General features: G+C 40.6%; 1 long non-coding RNA gene across 8 annotated transcripts in view; it reads right to left on the bottom strand.

The window, feature by feature from the left end:
* The window catches only part of LOC110356824 (uncharacterized), a 156,043-nt gene that overhangs the window by 49,043 nt on the left and 83,019 nt on the right, over positions 1–23,981 (bottom strand). For 3 of the 8 annotated variants that reach the window (XR_010469070.1, XR_010469069.1, XR_010469066.1), the window contains exons 3-6: positions 21,305–21,563; positions 20,221–20,421; positions 12,998–13,312; positions 10,389–10,543 (exon numbers count right to left, since the gene is read on the bottom strand). This is a non-coding gene — a long non-coding RNA (uncharacterized LOC110356824). Of the gene's footprint in view, positions 1–9,219; positions 10,544–12,997; positions 13,313–20,220; positions 20,422–21,304; positions 21,564–23,981 lie in introns of those variants that run through there. The other 5 variants (XR_010469065.1, XR_010469068.1, XR_010469071.1 and 2 more) reach the window with 4 other exon arrangements.

Genomic DNA, 23,981 nt, shown 5'->3' with positions numbered 1-23,981 from the left:
TTTGAAGTGATATCTTCATACTTACTTGCAAAATTTGTGAATTTCAAGGTTAAAGCTGGAAAGTTACATATTTTGCAATGGCTGTGCACAGCTGGGTGAGCCCTTGTCTGATTCAGAGACACGACCTACTTGTGCCTTGTACTAAATTGCTCTGCTTGTGTTACTTTAATTATATTGATTTTTGTTTGTTTGTTTGTTTGCTGGCCTATGATTTGATGTTCAGGATTTGAAAGAAGTGCTAGGCGGCATTCAAACTGGTGGTACTGACCTTCGTGTGGTTTCCTCCCCTGGGGACAATTAGCGACAGCAGCTGGGCTGGGACATCTCAAGTGGCCTCACTGAAGGAAGCTGGTCCTTCCATTACCTCTGTCACTTAAAGCTGACACAGGCAGCGTATCCACATACCAGCAGTTTTCATCAACCTCCATTATATCCATAGAAAATAACCTCCAGGACAGAGCAAGAAACTCACCAACTGCTATCATCATTTTGTCCCTCCTGTATGGGCAGGACATGATTCCCCTGGGGATTAGCCTAAGAATATGTGCTCTAAACTGATCAATTCAGTCAATTTGCCACGCAAAGTAAATTGAACCTCTGAAACAAAAGGGTCTGCTGGTGGGGAGGTACCTGAGAAAGCAACGTGCCTGTGTAAACAGTGCTGTCCTTGCCCCCATGTGAAGTGGCCCCGTGCCATATGGTGCCACTATGATCTCATTAACTGATGGATTAACTCATCCCAGCACTGGGGATCCCCAGTTTCCAGCTGTGAGGATGATTGATGCTTCAGTCTTGGAAGTTATTTCCTCCATTTAACAGAGTCAAGAAGACAGAAAATTGCCCCGCTTTGTAAATGCTAATCTCATCACTCCTTCCAACACCCAATGTAGCAATTTATTCCAGGCAAAGTCTTAAAATTGGTATAGTACACATCAAATGCATACTAATTAGTGATTTCTTTGGAGTGCTCTACCACTTATGAAGGCTTTCCTTTTCCATGTGTTTATCATGCCCCACTTCACCCTTTAATCACAAACCAGTACTTTCTACTGATTCTGAGAATGTACATTGTACCCTGCAACTGTGTTAAATACTACACCTTCTGAGGCCTAATTTAGGGTCAGATAGAAAGCAGGCAAACAGGCATAAAGTCTTAGAGGCACCGTCCTCATTTTAGGCACTTCATTTATATTTCCACTGGCCATGCTGCTTAAGAGAACACTCCATGAAAAGGACATTTCTTTAGAAACGGCAAAACCTTCATGTCCACTCGGCTTTGTATCAGCAAAGCTAATGAGACTGTGGTTTTCCCACTGATGCTGAGTCTCACTATCAGCAACTTATTTCTTGGTACCTTCTACTGGGAAGGTGTCAATAAATCTTAAAATGGGCAACCTGTGGTGGGTCAGAGGATTCGGTCTGTCCAGTTTGGACATGGTCATGGCTCAGACCATGATTATTTTCTTTTTTACCCTCTATGATTCTGTACTGATTGTATAAAGGGTTTTCAGTTCTTAAGGACCCAGTACTGTGTTACTGTGTGAGTGCCTACCATCACTTACACCAGAATTGCAGCAAGAAGACACATGAGAAGCTAGGAAGAAAAAATAACCAAACTCAGTCAGAGTCACACAACAAATGTACATCTTTTTCTTGTTGAAAACATTTAAATGTGCTCCTTGTTTTGCTTTCCCTACACCAGGCAACTGCAGTGTAGTCTCAATAAGTAATTTGTCTTCATGCCTATCATGGCATAAATATAACTGGAGATGGGTAATAAATGGCCAAGTTTTAAAACAGGTTTCACTACTATGGCATTTATTTTCACATTATCCTTGTAGGCAACTTAGAGTTCGTTTATTTCATTATCTTTTGCAAGATGTACAGCATCTAAAGCCCCATTCAAAGTGAATATATTGTTATGAAACAAGAGAAACTGTGTCATGCAGATTACAAAAAATAAGTTCTCCAGATGCTTGCTGAAATTTATGTTTTAAAGGTGTCTCTGTCATTGCTTAAAAGATGAATATGCCTTTTTTGTTGAATTAAAAGAAAATTATTTTCTCAGAGCATAGATAAGGATGATAATTTGTTTGAGGGAAAAAGAAACTTGGGTTCTCTTAGTCACTCCTGTGCAATGGAAGCAGAACTTGTCTGAAACCAGAAGAAAATACTCACTTGAAGGTTTAATATTTTTCCTCTCTTTGTTGAAGTTTCACTTCAATCAAGATTTTTCTAGTGGCTCTAAGTGAAAAAATTAAACATCCTTAACTTTTAAAAGAAACATTAAAGGAATCACTATCTCATTTTATTTCATATTGCAGCATTTTAGCTGCAAACATTAAAACTGAGGTTAAAACAGATGTTAGAACATATGAGTGCTGGCTGCCAGCGAGTTCCACATTTGGTTTTGCTATCAGCAGAAATCCACTGAACAGATGTAGTAGCCAAATTTGTGGTTCTTCAACAGCCTTAACTCATTGGCACTTTAGAATTTCTGCCACGTAAGACCAATGATCAGCACAGGACATCCACGGGATGACTATTAATTTGAGGTAACTCTTACCTTGGGGTGCCCCAGCAGCACCATCAGAGAAGGTTTGCACGGAACTCCCGCATCCACAGCAAGAATGTTGCTGGCAAACGATTTACTCTAACCCAGATATTTTTCCACTATGTGGAAGAATCAACATGTCTTTAATTTCAATAGCCCTTACAAAATGTCTCATTAACAGTGAGATTTATCTATGTAGCTGTGGGTAAGGTGTAATAGTTGCATCAGATGTGTGGGACCTGTGGACAGAGTGAGACCCTGGACAGATGTAGAGATGTCCCATCCCAGTGTCAGTCTCCATCCAGTCTTTGGTCCCAGTGTCTGAAGCAACACTACACCTGCTCTGTAACAGCTACACACGATGGACCAGGTCATGCAGACATCTTCTGGGCAATGGAGTTTTTCACTGGACAGTTTAGAAGGAAGTTGGAAAATTATTTATCTTGTTGACACATCCCTTGCCAGAATTTTCAGAATAAAGTGTTCAGAATAAAATAGTCTTGGAAATAGTTGTGAAAGGTAATGAAATTATTTCTCATTCCTCTGAAGTGTTTATTTTTTAATCAAACCCAATAATCTACGAAGCCTATATTGCATTTAACTTCCATTTGCAGCACTCAAGTCCTTACAAATGTGATACCTGGAACAATTTTTCAAAGTTCTGAAATTTCAGATTGTTTTTAAAAGATGATAAACAAAACCAACAACAGACAAATAAAGAAACAAAGAAGACTGGAAAACAAAGAAAAAGATGTAATTTACCTGGACTAGAGACTGAAGAAAAAAAAATCCTTCAGTTGAGAAGCAGGTTTCTATTAAGAGGAGCTCCTTTTATGTGTGTATATATATGTAGCACACATATGTACACATATATGAATATATGTGTGTACATATATATATGTCTATGTATATATCTGTGTATATATACAAAAAATGTTACGACTTCACACCTTGAGTTTGGAGGGGAGAGGATAGCGCAGCATTTTTTTGAGCACTGAAGACAGGCAATGCTGAATTTTGTTTGAAGTTCAATCATGTTTCAAGGGATTAAAGCATTTTTCACTTGTTAAAAAAATATTTGTATCTCTTGCCTGGCAGTTCATATGATATGTTATGTCTGTGCCTGTTGTGTTTTTGGATGGACCAACATTTTCAGTTTCAAAAATCATTATTTGAATTGGGAACTGATGGACTCCTACAGTCCTGCAAGTGTGGATGCTATTGTGAAGAAATGTAGTTAAATTGTCTCTGTCAGGGAGAGATATGGCCGATCACTCAGGGTTCATATTATGTGCAAGCGCTTCTTTTATTACCTATTAGCTTCATTGTCCTTAGGTGTTTTGTTTTCAGCTGGACCATCATATTGGCCAAACTACACCTCTTATTCTCTTCAATTAAAAATGCAGCGTCACTCCGTTCTCAACTGAATATCAGATCTTCTGTCAACTGAGTTGAACACTGTGATAATAATTGTATTTGTCTTTCTAACTTGAGATCAAAGCTCTAGAAGAGGCGATATACATCTTGGATACTGAGACTTAGACATGGGGGTCAACTGAATGTACAGATGTTGTGTTGCTGATTTTATAGCACAATAGCTGCTTTTAAAATAAATGTTCCTTTACATAGCAGTACTTAACTGCTGCCCCAAGTTCATGAATATTGAGTGCTTTGTTAAGCTGTGTTGGGTTTTTCCCCTCATACACCATCATTAATTTTTGTACAGAAAAAGAGCATGGAGCCAAGGCTCAGACCTGCAGACACATCAGGAAAACTGAATGTCATGGTTGAACCCCAGCTGGGAACTGACCCCCACACAGCCACCCTCTCAGTCCCCCGGTAGGATGGGAGAGAATCAGAAGAGTGAAAGTGAGTGGCTGAGATAAAAGCAGTTTAACAGGTAAAGCAAAAGCCACGCACACAAGCAAAGCAAAACAAGGAATTCATTCACCACTTCCCATGGGCAGGCAGATGTTCAGCTGTCTCCAGGAAATTAGGGCTCCTTCATAAACGTGTATTTTTTTTTTCCAATTGTAGTGCAAAAATCCCAGATCTGGAGTAGCTACCTCCTATGTGTGGAAAGGCTCTCAGAGTCAACATAACCTCCCAGACTCTGTATGGGTCTGTCCTGGGAAGATGTGTGATGCTATGATGGTCATTGTAAGAAGAGCTTCTGCTCCTGGCTGAATATTGCTGATGAGTCCATCATTTTTCTTCTGGAGCTGCAGGAGATGTGATTGTTGAATTACTGCCCCCCAGAAGGGCTGTAAACAAATGTAAAGCTGGATCCTTCTTCTCATGAAATAATTTCTCATCTTTTTCCAATACAGCAACTGCCAGAGGTGACCAAAGCATCACATGAACCCTCCCTCTGAGGATGTTACAAGTATGGGAGACAATCCTCAACTGGCCACTGGAAGTGAGTGTCATTTTAAATCACCAAAGCATGGAGCAGAAGAAAATGTAGTCATCACAGAAGAACTGGCCACCTTTCCTATGCTAAAATTCCTGACTGATGGAATGTGAAACTTTTCACTTGAATTACCGACAGCACTTCAAGAGCAACCATCCAAAGAAATAAAGCATTTTTAATTAGGGTAGCAGGATGGAGGAGGGAACTCTTCTCACCATGCCAACTGAAAAAGCAGACTTACTGATCTTGTATGTTGGGTTGATCAAGAGCTTTCTATTATGCTTCAGTTTATTTAAACACAGCACATCTGTGGCTCCAGTGCATTGCACACAGATGGTATGACTTTTATTTTTTTAAATTGCTTGACAACAGCAGTGCTTACTTGTCAGTCTGGATAATCTCAGATAACATGAAGAAACTGCTTACGTTATGCTTAATGACAGTTTAATTCATTGCATTCCTTCATCCTTTCCCTTTATCTGACTTCTGCTAGAGTCCTAAAACTCCTTTCATTTACAGGAATGCCCTGGGCATGGAAAAGCTTCCTCAGACAAGCAGCACATCATCTTTCATTCCCTGGGATGTGCAGCTCCCTGTGAAAGCTCCTATGACACACCAGGGGCTGCTGCCTGAAAAACAAGAGAAAGAAGCAGGTGGGAAGGGGTAAATGACAGAAACCTGTGTATCTATTATGTGCTACTCATCAAAGTGGGTCCTTCATGAATGTGGTCACTGCATGGAGGTGAAAGGGCAGAAAATTAATGGCAATCACCTCATTAGGCTAGACACTGGACACCATTTTCCACAGGGCAATGTGGTAGGAGTTGAGTCCTTGTGTCCGCTTTCTTATTTGGAAGAAGAGAAGGACCAGCCTGGGTGGGAAAGGGACATAGGCTCTGGAAACTGTACTTGGGTTCCTATCAAGGGCTGTAGGAGCTTGTATTTCATCAGTGCAAGGATGGGGTGATACACATTCCACCCTACCACCACTACCTACCACCCAGACCTTTTCACACGACCAGGTTGCAGGAGCAGGCTGTAAGTCACTATTAACCACTCCGTGCACATGAACAATTTTACACTTGGAGATTAACAGTGCCTGGACCATTTTGACCAAGTTTTTTCCACAGTGGCGAGGACGGGTTTGCACTGTCACAGTGATGTTGCATTCTTACATTTTTCCCTCTTTCCCTTGGGTTTGATCCAGCTGCTGACACCACCCATGTTCAGTACAGTGCCATGGTTTTTCAGCTGATTTTCCTGGGTGTCAGCAGGCACAACAGAAAGAGAAGTTAGAACCTGAGCATGCAGACTCCTGTGTCCTGCTACTTGCACTTCAGCAGTCGAGCAGTGTTTCAGGACTGATGTACAAATTATTAGGTTAGAAGGGCATTCAGGATGGTCTGGTATGCTATTTCTGGATAAATATGTCATGGAAAGAGATTGACAATTTAATTCGGGTTTGTGTTTTCTTTCTTTTTGACTCCAGCCTAAAATGCTTTGTGGTCCATTTCACCTCACAAAACAGGCGGACACTACCAGCCTTCTGTGACTCACCCCTTCTCTCCGTACCAACAAATATCCACCCTCTGATTAGGTATTTCACTCACTGCCTATGCCACCAGAAGTAGTGATATTGGTAATAACCGGGGACCTTGAGGCAAAAGTTTGTGGAAGTGAATTTCAGTGAAATACATCAACAGAATTTTTAATATAAACTGCATTTTACACACTGGAACTGCAAAACACTTGTAAACAGCTCCTGAAGTGGTGGAAAAAGCCCTTTCGTGGAGGAAAGTATGATTATTTTGGATAGTCAAGACTTAGAGGTCCTGCCCAAAGTACCAGGGTGGTGTGGTCTTCAGCACCATGATGTCCGAGTGTCTGAGCAGTTCTTTCAGCTTGAAGACAAGACAGAGTCAATTTTCAAAAGTGATGGTGGAAATGTGAACAAGATTTCTTTTCCTCTTTAAGATCTAAGTTTGTGAGAAGAAAAAATAACTTCAATTTCTATCTGAAAGTTCAGAAACAGCCTTGTTCTGACTTGGGACCCAGAAAGTGTTTCTCTGATGAAGAGGAGATTGCTGCCTCCCCAGCACAGGGATGTGTGGGAGAAGCAGGAGGGTGGGAAAATGGTTTTGTAGCTGGTCCTTGTGGATTTCCAAGGATGAATCCAGGTTAAGGAGAGTATTAATTCTAAGGAAAAGTAATAGAAAAGTAAATAAAAAAGTGAGCATAGAGTTGCCTCTGAATCCTGCTATCTTTATCATTGGGGATTTTGATTCTATTACAAATATTAGCAAAGATCAAGGGCATTTTATTTTAAGGGTAAGTCTAATTGATAAGAAGATTATTCTACAAAAGTGGAAGTTAGCTAAAGAAATTAAAATTGCTGTGAGGTCTATAGTGGAGGTGTTGGATCCTTTAGGATGCTTCCCACACATGAGCCGAACCTCAGTTTTCAAGGGACCTCTTGGGCCTTCTAAACTCCAACCTACTCTTTCTGCTTGTCATCCTAAATCCTCCCAGCCCTTCCTGTGCACTTTCTGCCCTTGATGTTCTTGCAGATCTTCATCTCCCCTTCCCAGCATGTTCTGCTGGATGCACAAAATGCTCTCTGACACCTAGAATATCAGAGGGGTGTTTTCCCCATGGGTTATTTTATCTGCCCTCTCTCTGAAGTTGTCTCTGTCTATTTTCACTACTTCTGACAGTAGGGAAACACACTGACTCAGATGGCAAATACTGGCTTTTTAATGAACTATGGTTGTGCATGGTGAAAAATCCCTCACCTCAGAGTCACAGACTGGCATCCAAGGAGATTTCCTTATGAAAAGCCTCATCAACAAAAGTAAAAATAGGAGGATTGACTCATTTCTCAGAATTATGACTTTTACTCCTGTTCCTCATCATCAGTTTTTGAACCGATGCATCTCAAGTTGGCAAAGCAACAAAAAAGACAACTTGGCCAGGCAGATGAAGTAGATAATTGGGAAGAGAGGGACACGAGGAGATGAGATTTTCTTCTAATTTTGTTCTTAACTTGTTCTCTAAAGAGACAAAGCTCATGTTCTCACAAGGTCTGAGCAGGCACTGCTACCCACATATGTGTGTGTCTTCTTTCCTAACATCCTTTTGGCTGGTTTCAGTAAAACTGCAAATAGTACATGGTCTAAAGCTATTATATTCCTGCAATTTTTATGAGAAAACAAGGTTTCACCATCTGCTTGCCTTGCTGTGACTCTGTTGCCCGTTGGCCTCTGCTGAATGCCCCTGGCCACTTTGTCTGACTGTGCACAGCTGGTTTTATGTTCATGATAAACTGCTGGGCAGATGAGTGAAGTCTTGCCAGCATCTCTGCTGAAGAACAGTCTGAACACAGCATGGGTACCAGTTCTGCCTCTCAGTGCAGAGACAACATAGTTCCACACACTGTAATTAAAATCAATAGCATAAAGGCGATTCTATGATGCTCCTCTCAATAAAAAGCTCCATAAAACCATCTAGAGATTACTTGGGATGTACAGAGATTTTACCATCATGATAACAGTTGTTATAATTGTGCTAGCAGGAAACTACAAGACATCACAGAACTATGTCTTCTCTGTAAATCGGAAAATAAATATATCATAACTAATCAGCTGGAAAAGTAGCTCATTACAGAAATACATAAAATGTAAAGGTACAGCATAAGTAGAATCAAGGACCTGCATCATATTTCAACACATATTGCCTGGGTAAGTACACACTTCTTGGTTTACCAAACAAAGGAACAAACATGTGAAACAAAGACATTTTAAAAGAAAAAAAAAAAATGCAGTAAGTTACAAAACCAAACTATTTAACTTGATCATCACATTTGAAAGGAAGAGTAGAAGTTTCAAAATCATCTCCATAATAAGAAATGACTAAGAGTAGTAAAAGCACTAATATCTTGTTCAGAGGCCACAATCACAACGATTTTATCAAACCTGGAGCAGTCTTGCAGCTTGTAAACATTTGAGAGCTCTTCATTTGTAAGTCCTCTCTTAAGCCTCCACATTGCAGAAAAAAGCAATAAGATACCATTTGAAAACAGAACGAATAATTTCTAAAAACAAAGCACCTTCATGTTAAGCCAACATGCTGATATTGGGAGCTTATAAATTTCTGACAGAGTTAAGGGTATAAAAGTTCATTTTTTAACTGATGAAGAATTCACTAGTCTTTTGAAATGCTTATGATATGGAGTATAGAAAGGGGGACGCAGCTCTGAAATTTTACTTCATTTATTTTGACCCAACAAAACATTTCCAAGGCATAAACACATACTTATAGCTGTGCATGTGTCAGACCACACACAATAAACAGATTTCTTAAGAACATGATTAACTTTCATCACTGAAATTAAAATCAATGGCACTCTTTATACCCTTGACATTTCTGCACGTTCAGGTATCTTATTGTAAAATGGAACTGAAGAGATGCATTAAACACACAAATCCATTACCCATTAAACCCTACCACCAGCACAGCTCATCGGGAGCCTGGTCCTTCTCTACCTCTGGGATGCTCAGTGTCAGACCCAGCCCCTGGTCCCCTCCACCCACCACAGATGGATGTTACTGACTTTGCTGCATATCCCTGCAGGAGTTAGGGAAAGACCAAAAGACAGAAATAAAGAAGGAAGAGGAGGAGACACCTTAGGCAGAAAGGGAAGGTAGAAATACTTGCTGCTTTGGATGAGCAAACATCTCCAGGAACCAGAATGCCATTGGGATGACTCTACCCACCCGCTGCGTTAAACTAGACGGAACAAGGACCAATTTTTGGAAAAATAAACACCACAGAAGGTACTCAGCTCTTGCTAAAAATAGAATATTTAGATTTCCTGTTGGCATTTGTGAAAGATCTAACAACTCTATTAAATTCCTCGGGCATACCCCAGGGTTTGATGTATTGTAGGCAGCTCTAAAACATGTAATGCCGCTGTTGCAAGCACATACACACACTGGGGAGAGAAATATTAGGAGTGAGTGTGTCCCCAGGGAAGGTCATTCTGCTACTTAGCAGGGGAGGCCACAAAACAGTGTGAGTTTCCTCTTATAGGTGTCTCGTAAAGAAAAAAATAATAATTACAGGCAGCATTTTAGCATTTTCTATTTTAAAAGTATCTGCTATACAGTTTTTCAAGTAACACATCTAAAGGCAGGGAATGGGCTTCCGGTTCAAAGGGAGAAGTAGGGCTCCATCAATTAGTTAAAATTTTGGTTCTACCAAAGTAAGTACACCACAAAATAAGGCACACTCTTGCTGGGCAGGTGCTGACTGCCCGAATGTGAGACAACCCTGTGGAGAACTTTTCTGAAGGAAACTCCAAAGACAAGGTGAGGATCAGAGAGATTACCTGGGCAATGTTGCTGGGTCATGTGGATAACTTACCTTTATACAAAATAGCACGGGACACTTTAAAAGTCTATGAGGGTGAAGGATCTTAATTTTACTTTTCAAATGAATGCTCTTGGCACGCCCTTTTTCTATTCCTGACGCAACCAAGCTCATAGCATCTGACAGGACCACAGCTGGCAGTTCTATGTCTGTATAAAGAATCATATTGTTAAAAACAAAATTTTTCATGACAGCTTAGACTATGATTCAAACTTAAGTGCAAATAATTAATGGATAATAAATAATTAATCTGCCAAAGGTTATGTTTTTCAGGTGTATCTCAGGAGACCCAAGCCAAAAATCAAAGTGCAATGGTAGTGTAATAAGAAGTTTATCCCATTGATATAGAACATTGAAAGCAGAAGAAGCATAAGGAATCACAAAAACAGTGAAGTAAGGATTGTGGCTAGCAGGGTTTAAAGAGAGATCAAGAATTTGACATGATATTGTCAAATATAACTGAGGTAAGAGATTAATTATGGTCTTTGGAGAGAGTCATTCTTGTTTATGTTGCTCTGGCAACACATGTTCAATTAGCATTGTTCATCAGGATTGCTTTCGTATCGAGGGAGGTGCTAAAAAGGAGTCGTCTGTACTGACACATCTCTGTGCTCACACAAACATGCCTCAGGTGTGTTCTACACAGTCTGGACCACTACACGCAGAGCAAACCTTTATTTATCTATGAAAAAATGTTGACCTGGACATGTGCTGGGCACCACAGCTGACCATAGTTATAAGGCGAAAAGAAATGTATGAGCTGGAAATGATCAAAACCGAGATAAGTTTTTAGGATGTTATCTTCTGGAACTAAAGACCCAGGTGTTATGGGTACTGTAGCATTGTACCCGCCCTGTAAGACTGCACCATGATGAAATGCTTTGGGGAAATTTAAGTAATGGAACAAATCACTCTTAAGTTAAATGATACGCTTTATAACCCACTTCTTATTTTAGAAACATTTAAAAATATTAAATTACCTAAATGCCTAGGGAGTGCTATGCTTAGTCATTTACTAATTGCTGGAAGAGTCATTCCAAAAATGGAAACCCCAAATGAGCCCATCCTAATTCTGGCCCACTCAGTAACTGACCGTGACTACTCTGAAAAAGTTAGTTTTCAAATATGTGAAGGCTGATTGCATTTGACATTGCTCCTAGTTTGAATACATGAGGTGACCCCCAAGCCTTCTTCAAACTAATGTAAAATATTTCTCATAAATTTAGTGAGACAAGGAAGCCACAGACCTGAGCCTTCTCTGTTGCTACTTCTTCCTGTTTGTTCAAAAGGAACTCCAGTAGACCATTGCAAAACATAAATCAGTTTTGGTGGGAAGATCTTTTTTTTGAATTTGTATAGGATGTAAAGCAGTGATGGGATTAACAACACATTCAGTCCAGTTAACTGTCTGCTATTAATAATTTCTAAGCAGTTTACATGGTTAACTTCAGGTATATATATCTATTTTTTCTTAATTTTTATGAGATATGCCTCAAATCTTTGAATCACTTACAGTGAAAGTATAGTAGCATAGGTAGTGGCTCCACTAGTAAGGCATAAAGTGTATAGCTAATTAGCTATTTAATACATACGCAGTTTTTTACTGTATAACACTAATTTTAAAGCTTTCTCTGTAAATTATGTGTAATGCATTTATCCTATGTCTGACTTTTTTAAGCAAAACATCAAAAAGAGCATATAATTGTAAAGAGCCTGAGAAGTTCCCTAGGAATTTTGTGATGTTTTTGTTTTGTTTTGTTTTGTTTTAAACTAAATTAGGACAGTTCCTGTAAAGTGCCTTTGCACATATAAGCAGTGCTGAAATTGCAGAGCTGGGCCTGGGAAGGGGAAGAGGGAACATCTAATGTGCCTAGGGGAGCTCTGATAGACTTGTGGCAGTGAATTAAAATCAGGATGCTAAGGTTGTTACTGTTTTCAGCTGTTTGACCATCTTTCAAACAGATGGATGGCCAGCTCGAAATGAACTGATCTACTCACAAATCAGTTCTTGACTTGCTGGTTTTCACTCTGGCACACTAATCTGAACTAATTCAGATTTTGTATTTTCCTTAATAAACCATGTTGAAACCAGTGTCAGTTCAGGAGCTGATTCATGAGTGGACTGAATGTTTTTGCCTCAGGGTTAAAAATGTCATGGGAGAGAGAGGGCAAATACCTGAGGGAGGTAACTAATCCACTCTCCAATTTTCATTGGCTTCATCAACTCTTACAGCCACGTTTATAAGCAGTCTGTCTGCCTATGAATCTCAATCTGAATTTTATTATGACTCTTATATCACGGTTTCCACAGTACTGCCTTGAAAAAGAAACCCAAAAGGTGCCATTCAGTGAAGTGCTTTCATGAATACTCAAATGGATGGCCTTTAATGTGGTTTTTAATAATTTGCAATATTTCACCTATTTATCTAAGATTTATCTAATTCATTTAACTACCACAACACTTAACAGCTGTGGTGGATGTAGAGACAGCCCCCTAGCCGATGCAGAACCTGAAAGGATTTTTAGGAAGTTTTTGCTATGTCATGCTGCAAAACACACCTTTGTATTAAAAACCAAAAAGGTAAGAGAGAATTGAGCCTCACTTGCATGGATGCCTTTGGTTCCTCTTCTCCCACTTGCACACCGACACTGGGTCAAAGCAATCAACCCATATGTAGCTGCTGTCACCATAAAATGGAAACAGTGAGCCATATCTCACCCACTTTGGGGTTTTCCATCACTGCCACACAACAAAAATAAGCAACTCTCTTCCACCTCACTTGCCTGAGTTCCGTTCCTTCTTTATCCCCGTCTTCTCCTGGATTCATGTTCATTTTGTCTGCTTTTGCAGAACTGCAGGGATTGCCCTGCTTTGCTCTTCATGCCTTGAGATACCTGAAGATTGTTTAATGTCTGACCTGGGAAGAAGAAATAGATGAGAAATCTGAATCAGCCACAAAACCCTTCAGATATTTTTATGGAAATAGGTGCATTTTTTTTTCCTCAAAACCAGGAAAATATGCAGCACCACTTCTCTGTCTGTCTGGATTAAGAAGTCTCCTGGTCCGCCCTTATTTTTAAATGGTAATTTGAAAAAAGCAGTGACAAACTTTGTGTTGAGATCCTTCTCTACTGTTGGGTTGTGCGTGTTCTTCTGCAACAACTTCTAGTACCACATTATGAAATAATAGATACCTAAGGTGAAAAGCTGTTTTCCCCACAAGCATGTGACACCACTTAGTACTAAAGAAATAAGCTTTGGAAGGGATGATCGAATTAATATCAGGAATGGGGGAAAAACAACTAAAACCAAAACAACAACAAAACCCAAAAAACCCAACAAACAAACCAAAAACCCACCACAACAACAAAATTCCCAACCCTTTAAAACCCAGAGCAGATTTTGATGAATTAGGAAGGAGACAGTTTTCAAGGTTTCAGCTAAAATTTGTGAGAAATCCGGTGAAATCCACATTTGCATTTCAGCCGGCACGATGTCAGAGCTGAGATCTCCTGTCAGGACCAGCTGATGGAACATGTAGACCTTGGTGAGGAGTCACTGGCATTACAGTTAAAACTGGTACTACATGCCCTAAAAAGAGATGTCGAAGAAATCTGGAAGATGCTGAAGTGCACAGACTCTGAATCAGAACCTTCAAATCCCTAGTCTACTGGCTTCTAATATTTGCTTTCTATTGTACCTGTGTTTCTTAAACTTACTATTTATAAGGCACGTAACGCCGTTGAGTGAAGAACTCTATTGATACGAGTGAGGTTACTGCTGGTATTTATCTCCATCACCCGAGCAGACCACCAGTGTTCAGGCCCCTGGAAATTTGCCACTACCAGGGTAGATCCCATCCCTCTTTCCCTGTCTCTTGTGTTACAGCCGGTACTTGGTGTGTAAGTGGCGAAGAGCTGAAAGGTATCTATTAAAGTATTGACAGCCAGGATCAAGGTCATACTACCTCTTTATCTTTTTTTTTTTTATGTAGTTTTGTTCTGATTTTCAGCTGTTCCATGAAAAAACTGCCAACGTTTTCTCTCTTTTCACAGAGTTGAAATATTAGGTATATTTGATGAAGTAGCCTGAGTAAACTGCAAAATAGCAATTAAATTCCTGGAAGAGACAATTAAAAAATATTTGCTTTGTCACTGCTTAATGAGAAAAAGGTCCTGGCTCTTTTAAATTTCATAATGAAATGTTCTGATGACTTGTTATCAGTTAACTGTGAATCTTTTGATCTCCTGATTTTGGTAGACAATGATCTCGTCATCATATCAAAGTGCTTCCAATTACAGCAAATGGAGAAGCAGGGCTCTCTAGGGACATCCTTGGGGCAAAGTGTGTTTGCATACGCAAGGAAGACTGAGAAAAAGGGAGAGATCTATAGCATCTAGGCTATTTAGTGTTTTTCTACACTAGAAATACAATTGTATCATGGGACCCACTTACAACACAGTCTCATTGTGGAGTGCAGCTGGTAACCTTAACCTTTAAGCCTTGCTGTGGAACATAGTTATGGACCCATCAACACTACAAAATAGGACCATATTGTATTTGAGACAGGGGATAACTATGTTGTAACTTCATCCCTTGTCGTGGCTGTGATTTTACCACAGACAAGGCCTTCTAAAGCCCAGTATTGTGTTATATGTCTTGTTCACTACTAATAATTGCTGCTGCTGCTGCTGTTGTAGGGGAACCACCTGCTGTGTCCCATTCTTTTGTAAAGCAGCCCCTTTCGTGGCAATAGTAGTAATTCTGGACAACCCTAATACAGACTATTAATGTCATTTTGTTTGGTACAGTAACTGACAATTTTTGCATAACAAATTTCTAACTTTGTACAGGAAGGTAAAGACCAAATCTGCAAAGGAGAGTGGTTGCTATAAGAAACTATATAATTCTGGGCTTTTCTAGGCACTCATAAAAATCAAGGCTGTTGAAGAGCCTCCTTTCAGCTCTTGCTACTGACACAAACTTAATAGTGACATGTGAAGGTGTAAGCCATCCAGACTGCTGCCTTAATAACATTGCCAGTCTTAGGTGACATACCCAGAAAGAGACATGAAGTCTTTTCATGTTGCTTGTCAAATCTACTACTCTGAGACTTCAGGGAGGAGGAGATTGGGGGGCTGCGTGTCTGTATTTTGGAGGGAAGCAGGTGGTGAACTCCCATAAATTCCCACCTTCATTTCCAAAGCTTGGGAGGGAAGCAGGAAGATGCTTGAAGAGCTGCAGTGAGTCCACCTTCACTCTGTGCTCCTACAAATGGGGGCTCAGTGAAGGCAATGGAGAGGAGGGCATGCCTTAACACGAGCCCCACTCCATGAATAACACTTCCCATTTCTTCTGCTCTAACGATGCTCTGCAGGCTCCTGTGAGGGACTGATTCATTCTAGCCCCACTGGATACTCTCCAAGTGATGAGGCAGACTGAGACAAGCAGGGGAATCTCTACAGCAATATGCTGCAAGGTCGCAATTACAACGAGATCCTTGTGCCTTCAGCCACTATAGACCACCTACCCTATAGCCTATAAGGTGCTCAAAGGATGTTTTAAAGCCCTGGTGTACAGCAGCCCCTTAGACACCCCCCTTAGACACCCTACCAGATCTTCAGGCAGGGGTGATAATTTCGCTACTGACAATCTTCCTATTCAAGTATGTTCCCAAAGGACAAGCTGTTAGCTACTCCATTCCCTTGTAACCCATACCCAGACATACCAAAGAGGTATGTATCCTGGAACAAGTTGCCCAGAGAGCTGGTGGGTGCTGCATCCCTGGAGACATCCCAGGCCAGGCTGGACGGGGCTCTGAGCAACCTGAGCTGGTGAAGATGTCCCTGCTCATGACAGGGTGTTGGACTAGATGAGCTTTGAAGGTCCCTTGCAACCCAAACTATTCTGTGATTCTGTGTGCACTATGTTCACTTCCAAGTGGCTGCTTGCGGTTTTCAGTAAAAAGAAAAGACTAAGGAAGAGCCAAGTAATGCAGGAGAGGCCTTGGAGAAGCACAAAGATACAACAGTGGAAGGTGCCGTAGGGAAAGCTACAAACTGTGAAGCAACTGCAAATAAAACTATTGCAGTAACAAAGCTTATTGTGATACTCCATCTGTCTTCCCTTTCTTCATTCCCAGCAATATCTGTTTTCTGTCCATGAGGTGTCCATAGCAAACTGTGTTGGAACCCTGCTTAGAGGGGCTGCTGCTTCTCTGGTCTCCCATTTGAGGTGTCTTCATCCCTCTTTCTGCCTAGTGCAGTCCTAGTTGGGCTTTAAAATCTTGAAACAGGATGAGTGCTATTTAGGCTTTAGTCAGGACTCAGATTCATAAATCTGACCTTCCATAAGTTAAATATCTCATGAAAGTGGATGGTGGTCATTGGTGTGGGAGACACATCTCCAGACTGTGGTCCATCTCATCTCATAGAATCATAGACTCAGAACAGTTTGGGTTGAAGAGACCTTCAGTGCTCACCCAGTCCAAACCCTGCCATGAGCAGGGACATCTTCACCAGCTTAGGTAGCTCAGAGCCCCATCCAGCCTGGCCTGGGATGTCTCCAGGGATGGTTCATCCACCACCTCTCTGGCCAACCTGGGTCAATGTTTTATATGGAGTACATGAAGATTAACTGACTGTCATGGAAGAAAAGGTGTGTGGGGAGCAGGAGGGCAGGGGAAGCATCGCACAGCATCAGCCCCCATGTTCAGGTGGAAATGCAGCTACTCTTTTACTGCTCTGTCTTCCCAAGGGTGGCAGAGGCAGGGCTGGGAGGGAAGCAGAACTGGTTTTAGAGTCACTGCCTTTAATTGCCTTCCCTGTTTTCATCTGTGTGAAGGTGATATATAGCCTAGGGCTGCAAACACATCCTGCCCATCTCCCCCCCGCCAAATTTATGCACAAAGTCTGAGCTGCTGCTCACACCACGGCATTATCCTAGTAAAGCCGGTCAGAGCCATGGTAGAGCCTAAGGGGATACACAGCTCCGCCTGTAGCTACGGCCACCCGTTTTTCTGGGAATTACTGCTGTCAGACCCGCTGCATCCTTCTGCTGCCAACTGGCTTCTCAAAGCTCCTTCTGCTAGAGAGCTAGAAGGGAAGGGCTACTTGCAGAAAATAGTTGTATTTGCTAATTCATCCCAGTTCTTATTACAGAGGATTACTGTCCCTTTTCCTTTCTTCACCTTTTGCATCTCCTCACTGAAGTTTGAAATCTCTTCCTGCAACGCAGTGAAATTGCATCTCCTATATCAAAACTTCCCCTTGTAAAAACAGAAAAGTCTGTCATGGTATAATTTATTCTTTTCTTTTATTTTGGAAAATGAATTTATGTTTTGTCAAAGACAGAAAGTAGAGTGAACAGTTCTAAAACATTCGGCATATAACCAGCTTGGCTTCTCAGCTAGAATTGCTGTTCTTGTGTTATTTTTCTTCCAAAATTGAATAGATAGTTTCCTTTTCTACAGGCTCCCTCCTGACAGAAGTTTTTTCAAACACTGGTAAAAAGCATCTTGCAAAGAAGTGTGATGGGAACTGGAACTGTCTCTCTGAACTTTAGGTGCCTTCAGCCAGCATAATGTGTAATTTTTGTTTTTACTGAGTACAAAGTAGCTTCACTTGTGAAAAGCAGCCACTCACATTCCATTTTGCTTTTTTAATTCATGCAACACAAAAAATTGTTTCTCATTCTGCAATAAGTGTTGTCAGGCAACTGTACTTAATACCTGCTGGGGATAGCCATTGCCTTACGTGGATGGGAAGGCTAGACATTTTCACCATGCATCTCAAACATCACCATTTTTGAAAGAAAGCAAAAAAAACCCTGGTATTTTAATCTGGGCAGAAAGTGCACTGGGAAGTTTATCTTTGTTTATTTCTACTTTTTTCCTGGGTAGTTATTCCTAACATATGGCTGATGTTTAACATCCTCCTTCTGTCCCCAGTCCAGGGCATCCTTCTGCTTTGAAGCTGTTGGCCACTGAAAAACTACAGATGCTGAAGTGAGTAATTGTGTGTCTGTATGGAAGGGGACCACGACCTCCTAAAAGCACCCCTGGTGAGCATGGGGGAGAGGTCAAGAAAATGCCTCTGTTTGTGCATGTTCTCTCAGTCCCGCTGTAACTGGGGTTCTGGTTGAATCAGGAGCCTCAGTGTCTGGTAACGTCACTCATTAAAGCACTTAGTCCTCTGTGCTTCTCCTAAAAGCCAGGTTTTGGCAAGCTGCTCCCATGAACAGGGGCTGCTGAAGTGAGTTTCTAGTCTCAAATCTGCCTTGTGTCTCCCATAAGCAGCTCTCAGATCTGTTTCTGATCAGCTCTTGTACATACTCTCACATCAGTCAACAGTACGTGACAACTCTTTTATCTCGGCAATATCTAAGGAGTATTCACAGAGAAAATCCAATACAACAAAAAGAAAAGCACTGCTTTAAGTGTCTGAAGATGAACACTGGAAAAGCTCAAACATACTCAACATGCTCTAAATCACCAGCTGTGGGTGATGTTAAAATTTTCCCTGTTTTGATCTTTCACTTCCTTGATAAAGGCATCCAGGGACCAAAACCACATTTCTTTTGTTAGGGCATGCTGCAGATGCCCTACAATGTGGTGCTTCTGCAGACGTATTGATAAAAACCCTGCACATCCCGACAGCCTGCAATTTCACCAAAGGCATTTCATGGAATGGGCTCCACAAAGACAAAATTCAGCCTCCAGCATTTTCAGTAGAGACTGTTACAGACGCTGAAAACTGCTTCTTATGCACAGAGTTGTTGGTATCTAATCAATGCCACAGCATCAGCTACTATTGGGAACACTTTGCACCTGTGAAATAGCTTAAAAAATAGACAAATACAGCAATAAACAATATAGGTGTTTGTGTTTTGGTTTTGGTGAGGTTTTTGTTTGCTTGCTTGTTTGGTTTTGGTTTTTTTTGTTTGTTTGTTTTGGAAGTAATAATTGGTCAGTGGTGTGTCCAGGAAACACTCTGATCTCTCAGCAAAAGAAAAATGTTTCAGAGTTGAATTCCATCCAGATTCTTATTTTACAGAAAAACAGAGCTACATTGTCAGACAGTTGTGAGAGTTTGTAAATTCAGGTTTATCCCTATAACTAAATAGCTGGATGGCAATTCTCTACCACCGAGTTATGATTCATTACTCCTAGGCAAAACCACTGCAATTATTTCTGCCTATGGATCACTATGGTAGCTACTCAGAAACTACTGCTTGTCTGGCATAAGATGAGCTGTTACAAAAAAAAATAGCCAAAAATATATCTCACTAGGGCTTTGTGTACTTTACTGTTTCCTTATGCAATACCATTTTAATTTCCTTCAGAAGCCATACTTTTCCTCTTCACAGCTTGGTTATGATTCTCCATCCTTCCCTGCTTAGCCTCAAAAGTGTGGTGATCAGTCAGGATGATGCTGCTGATAATCACTGGAAAAAAGGTATTCTTGAAAAAATTAAGCCACGATCTCAACCTCTCTCTGTGTTGTACGTGTTAAAATGGGACATGCCCCTTGTGGCAAAGAAAAGGAGAATATGAATATTTCTGTCTCCTTTGAATACAAATCTTATCAGTGTTTGTCCTGTGTATTAATGATAATACCTTGGTTTTTTGTGGACTGCAAATCCCAAAGATCTCAGTCTTTTTCATGCACTATGAGCCCTCGCTGCCTCTCCATGAGGAGGTTTGATGATATTGCTTCAAGTTGGATGGGAAAACTGAGGCAGGTGCTACTAAGAGCCACACAGCATGATGGCACAGAGAGAAGGGACAAAACTCAGGGCTCTTGGAGGCAGGAGCTCATGCCTCACCTTTATGGATCATTCTTTTTTACTGGCGCCATCTATTTCTGGAGGAGGAGAAAGTCACAGGTTCAAATTCATGAGGTAAGCAGTGTCATCATTTCTACATCTGTCCATTAGCCGCAGTGAAAAGCTGGTGTGCACAACCATTATAAAATTGTATCCACCAACAAGATGCTCTTTCTGGAAATCAGGCTCTGAGTGTTCCAGCTGAAGGAAGAACAGGAAAGAACATTAGTTTGTCAGCCATTACAGATAAAGCATCCTTGCTTTAGCAGTGGAAATATCTTTAGACTACCAAAAGGTATTTAAAGCCCAGAGTCATTGCCAAAGAAAAAGGAATTATATTTTTTGGTGGCCTTCATCCTGTTTTTACTTCCTCCAGTAGCATGCACCTCTTGCAGTATTATTTATTAAGGTGAAGGATCCCTTCCTGATACTCAGTGGAGTTCATTCCTCAAAAACCATTAAAATACATTGCTCATATGATTTCCAGGAGCTATTTTAATTCAGCTCTGGCCCTCTGTAGCACTCAAGAGGCAGGCTTGATTGGGCTTTTTGCAAGAAGAGGGGACACCCAGGAATGACAACACAGGATCTGGGTGTCTTGGCAGCATTTTCCCTCAGACATCAGTTGTGTTCATGAGCCAAGACAACAAAATAATGAATGGGAAAGAAATTCTGCAAACAAAAGCAGGCTTATCGCTGTTGTAAAATCTGTGTCACCGATGCTGCTGGGAGGAGAGGGGGAAGCGGGAGAGCAGAGATAGCTGCAGTAACACAAACCCTCCCTGCTACTGATGCCACGACCAGTTTGCGAGAGTCTAACAAAAGGTTGAAAACTGCTATTGTCTCCTAGAACTACAACGTGCCTCCCTACTCATCCCCGAGGAGAGTAACCTGCTGGTTTGGAAGAGGAAGAGGAAAAAGAGGCAACAGCTGTACATACAAGGATGGCCCTGCAACCCTTGACAGGCTGTGGTTTACCGCACAACAAGAATTTATGTCAAGCTGATGGAGATTGGGGGCCCCATAAAGCTGTAAAGCCTCAACACGGTGAAATAAGGTTAGTAAAATACATAAACTCTGATACCATGCGGTGAAGTATGCCTCCAGTCAACTGCAATTCACCGGTGACATCGTCATGGATACTCCAGCAGCTCTGTTTGTTTGCTGATGGACCCAACCAGCACATGCCTTCAGCTTCATTCTTCTCCTGTTGTGCCTCCCCATCAATGTGCTGCCTGTTCGGATATGGGGCTGGGGCTTTCTGGCAGCAGACTCAATGCTAAGCAGTGGCACTTCACCAAACCTGCTGCAGACCTCCTGGAGGATAGCTGGTCTCATCCAAGCTCCAGTGCAGAAATATAAATATTTAAAAAAAAAATACAATTAAAGCGAAAAAGAAAGAAAAAAGGAAAAAAAAAAATCTGCACTGATGATGCCTTGTCTGCCTTACAGAAGAAAACACATCAGGTGGAAACACTGGGTTTTTTATACTTCATGCTACTGTCAGTCTGACGTTGAACAAGTGCTATTAATCAAGAGCTCTGTAATTCATTAGGCAGAGTGATGTACTTGAAATGTTATTTCAGTATCATTGTCCAAAGTCCATGTAACAGACTTGAAAAAGTAAGCTAAAAAGAATTAGCTCCTGCTTTGCAAAGCCAGGATCAGATTTAACTGGAAAAAACAGATTTAACCTGATTCTAAATATGAAAATGGGGAAATCTATGGTACTTTGACATGTCACCCCAGATGCTGCTCTGTCGGCATCCTAAGTGACACTGGTCCAGCCCACATTCTTCACAGGTAAGTGCAGGTGTTACGGCTGTGCAGGATATTCCCCTCGTTGCCTTTATCCCCATTGCTATGAGCTGCCTCATACAGCAGAAGCAGTTGGGTGTTTACCTTTTAATTAATACAGATCCTACCAAATACAATGACAGATGTCCTTGATATTTATACCAGCACCCAAATCTGGTTTCATTTTACTAAACGGTAAAACTGTGTGGTATCTGGTGGCAATGATTTCCACAAGTAGGTTACACGTACTACAAAACATGACTTTGCTTGTTATCCTGACATTTTCAACTAACATCCTTGTCACATGTCATGAGTATGATTCACCTTCTGCGTACAGCCTTTTTCATGTGCATCTGTCTATCATGCAATCTCTTATTGGACTCCCTTTTAAAAATAGGATTCTTGCCTGTTTAGTGGCTCTTCAGATGGACGCATTTTACATATTTAATTATTTCTGTTACCTTCACTGCTTTTCTTTTTATTCTTCCCTTACAATATGTTGACAATATATCTCAGGGATGTCAGATTCATTTTCACCGGGGCCACATCAGTCTCGAGGTTGCCTTCAAAGGGCTGAATGTAATTTTAGGACTGTATAAATGTAGGAGCAGCTGCGTTTATACAGTCCCAAAATTGCATTCAGCCCTTTGAAGGCAACTACGAGACTGAAGTGGCCCCCAGTGAGAATGAGTTTGACACTCCTGATATATCTGAACAGATTATTCTGAAGGAGGGAATGATATGTTTTTGTCAGTTGGCATGGTATTATCAGTACAGAGAATTTTTTACTGTCCAACTTGCAGTATTTTATTTTGTTTTGTTTTGTTTTGTTTTGTTTTGTTTTGTTTTGTTTTTCCCATGCGAATGCCTGCAGTTCAATCAGAACCTGGGTATATTACATGTACTTTGAGCCATTCTTGAATTTTTCCAGAGTATCTTCATTTACACATCTTGATACTGAATTCCACCTGGATTTGACTTCTACAGACACAAAATTTCTCAGCTGCTTTTACAGATTCTTGCAATCTTTCTTGTCTTGACCAACCTGAATTCTTCCTTATTACTTGCAGACCTTGTTAGGCTTCTCTTGATCATTTGGAAATAGATTACATTAATTGTTGCACAGGACTTAAAACAACTATTATACTTTGCTAAAATAAAAATATGTATGTTTCTACTTCTCCTTCCTCCTTTCAATCCATTGTCTATTCATAGATAATCTACCTCATCTATTTCAAGATGTTTTTTACAACTAAATATAATTGGTTTTGTTTGTTTGTTTGTTTTTTCCTTAACAGACAACAGTGATGGGTTTTGTCAAATGATTATGTTACATTGACTATTCTGGGTCAGCTGTTCTGTCAATAAAATATTAGTGTATATGTGGTAGGTTACAGAATTGTGATTTTCTTTTTTCTTATAGAACCTATATAACACTTTCATGATCTATGTGCCTTTGATCTTGCACTGGATGGCATGCAGCTAGGTTGTTTCCAACAGAAAACTATACAGGTAGAAAAGTTTCACTACCTTTAAGAGCATAAAAAGTAGTGAACATGTGAAAAATAGCTTTGTAACCCTTTATCTGCAAGAGTAATGAAAGAGGAAATTTATAAATAAATAAGTAGTTTAAAAATAATGGTGTATAAGTAACAAACCTGTGTACATCAGGTGGTTCTACAATGAAATAAGCAACCTGTCTGAATTCCTCTTTCCTTGCAGAGATCTTAGCTACAGCCACCTGTTAGAAATGGACTTAGGATTTTTAAATTATATTAAAAAAACACCCAGAAAACATTCTGAGATGGAAGTCTTACAAGCAGAAAGATGATTCAGAAGTATATTTTGAATCACCACCTTGTATCATATGACCTGAAACTTTATTATACAGATTTTAATGGCCAGCAAGTCCACCCTTCACATGAGTGTCTTCTCACTGTCTCACAAAACCTGGGATCTTCTCC

Source organism: Columba livia, chromosome Z, assembly GCF_036013475.1.
Source record: "Columba livia isolate bColLiv1 breed racing homer chromosome Z, bColLiv1.pat.W.v2, whole genome shotgun sequence".
NCBI lineage: Eukaryota > Metazoa > Chordata > Aves > Columbiformes > Columbidae > Columba > Columba livia.
This window is presented reverse-complemented; position numbering and strand designations above follow the sequence as displayed.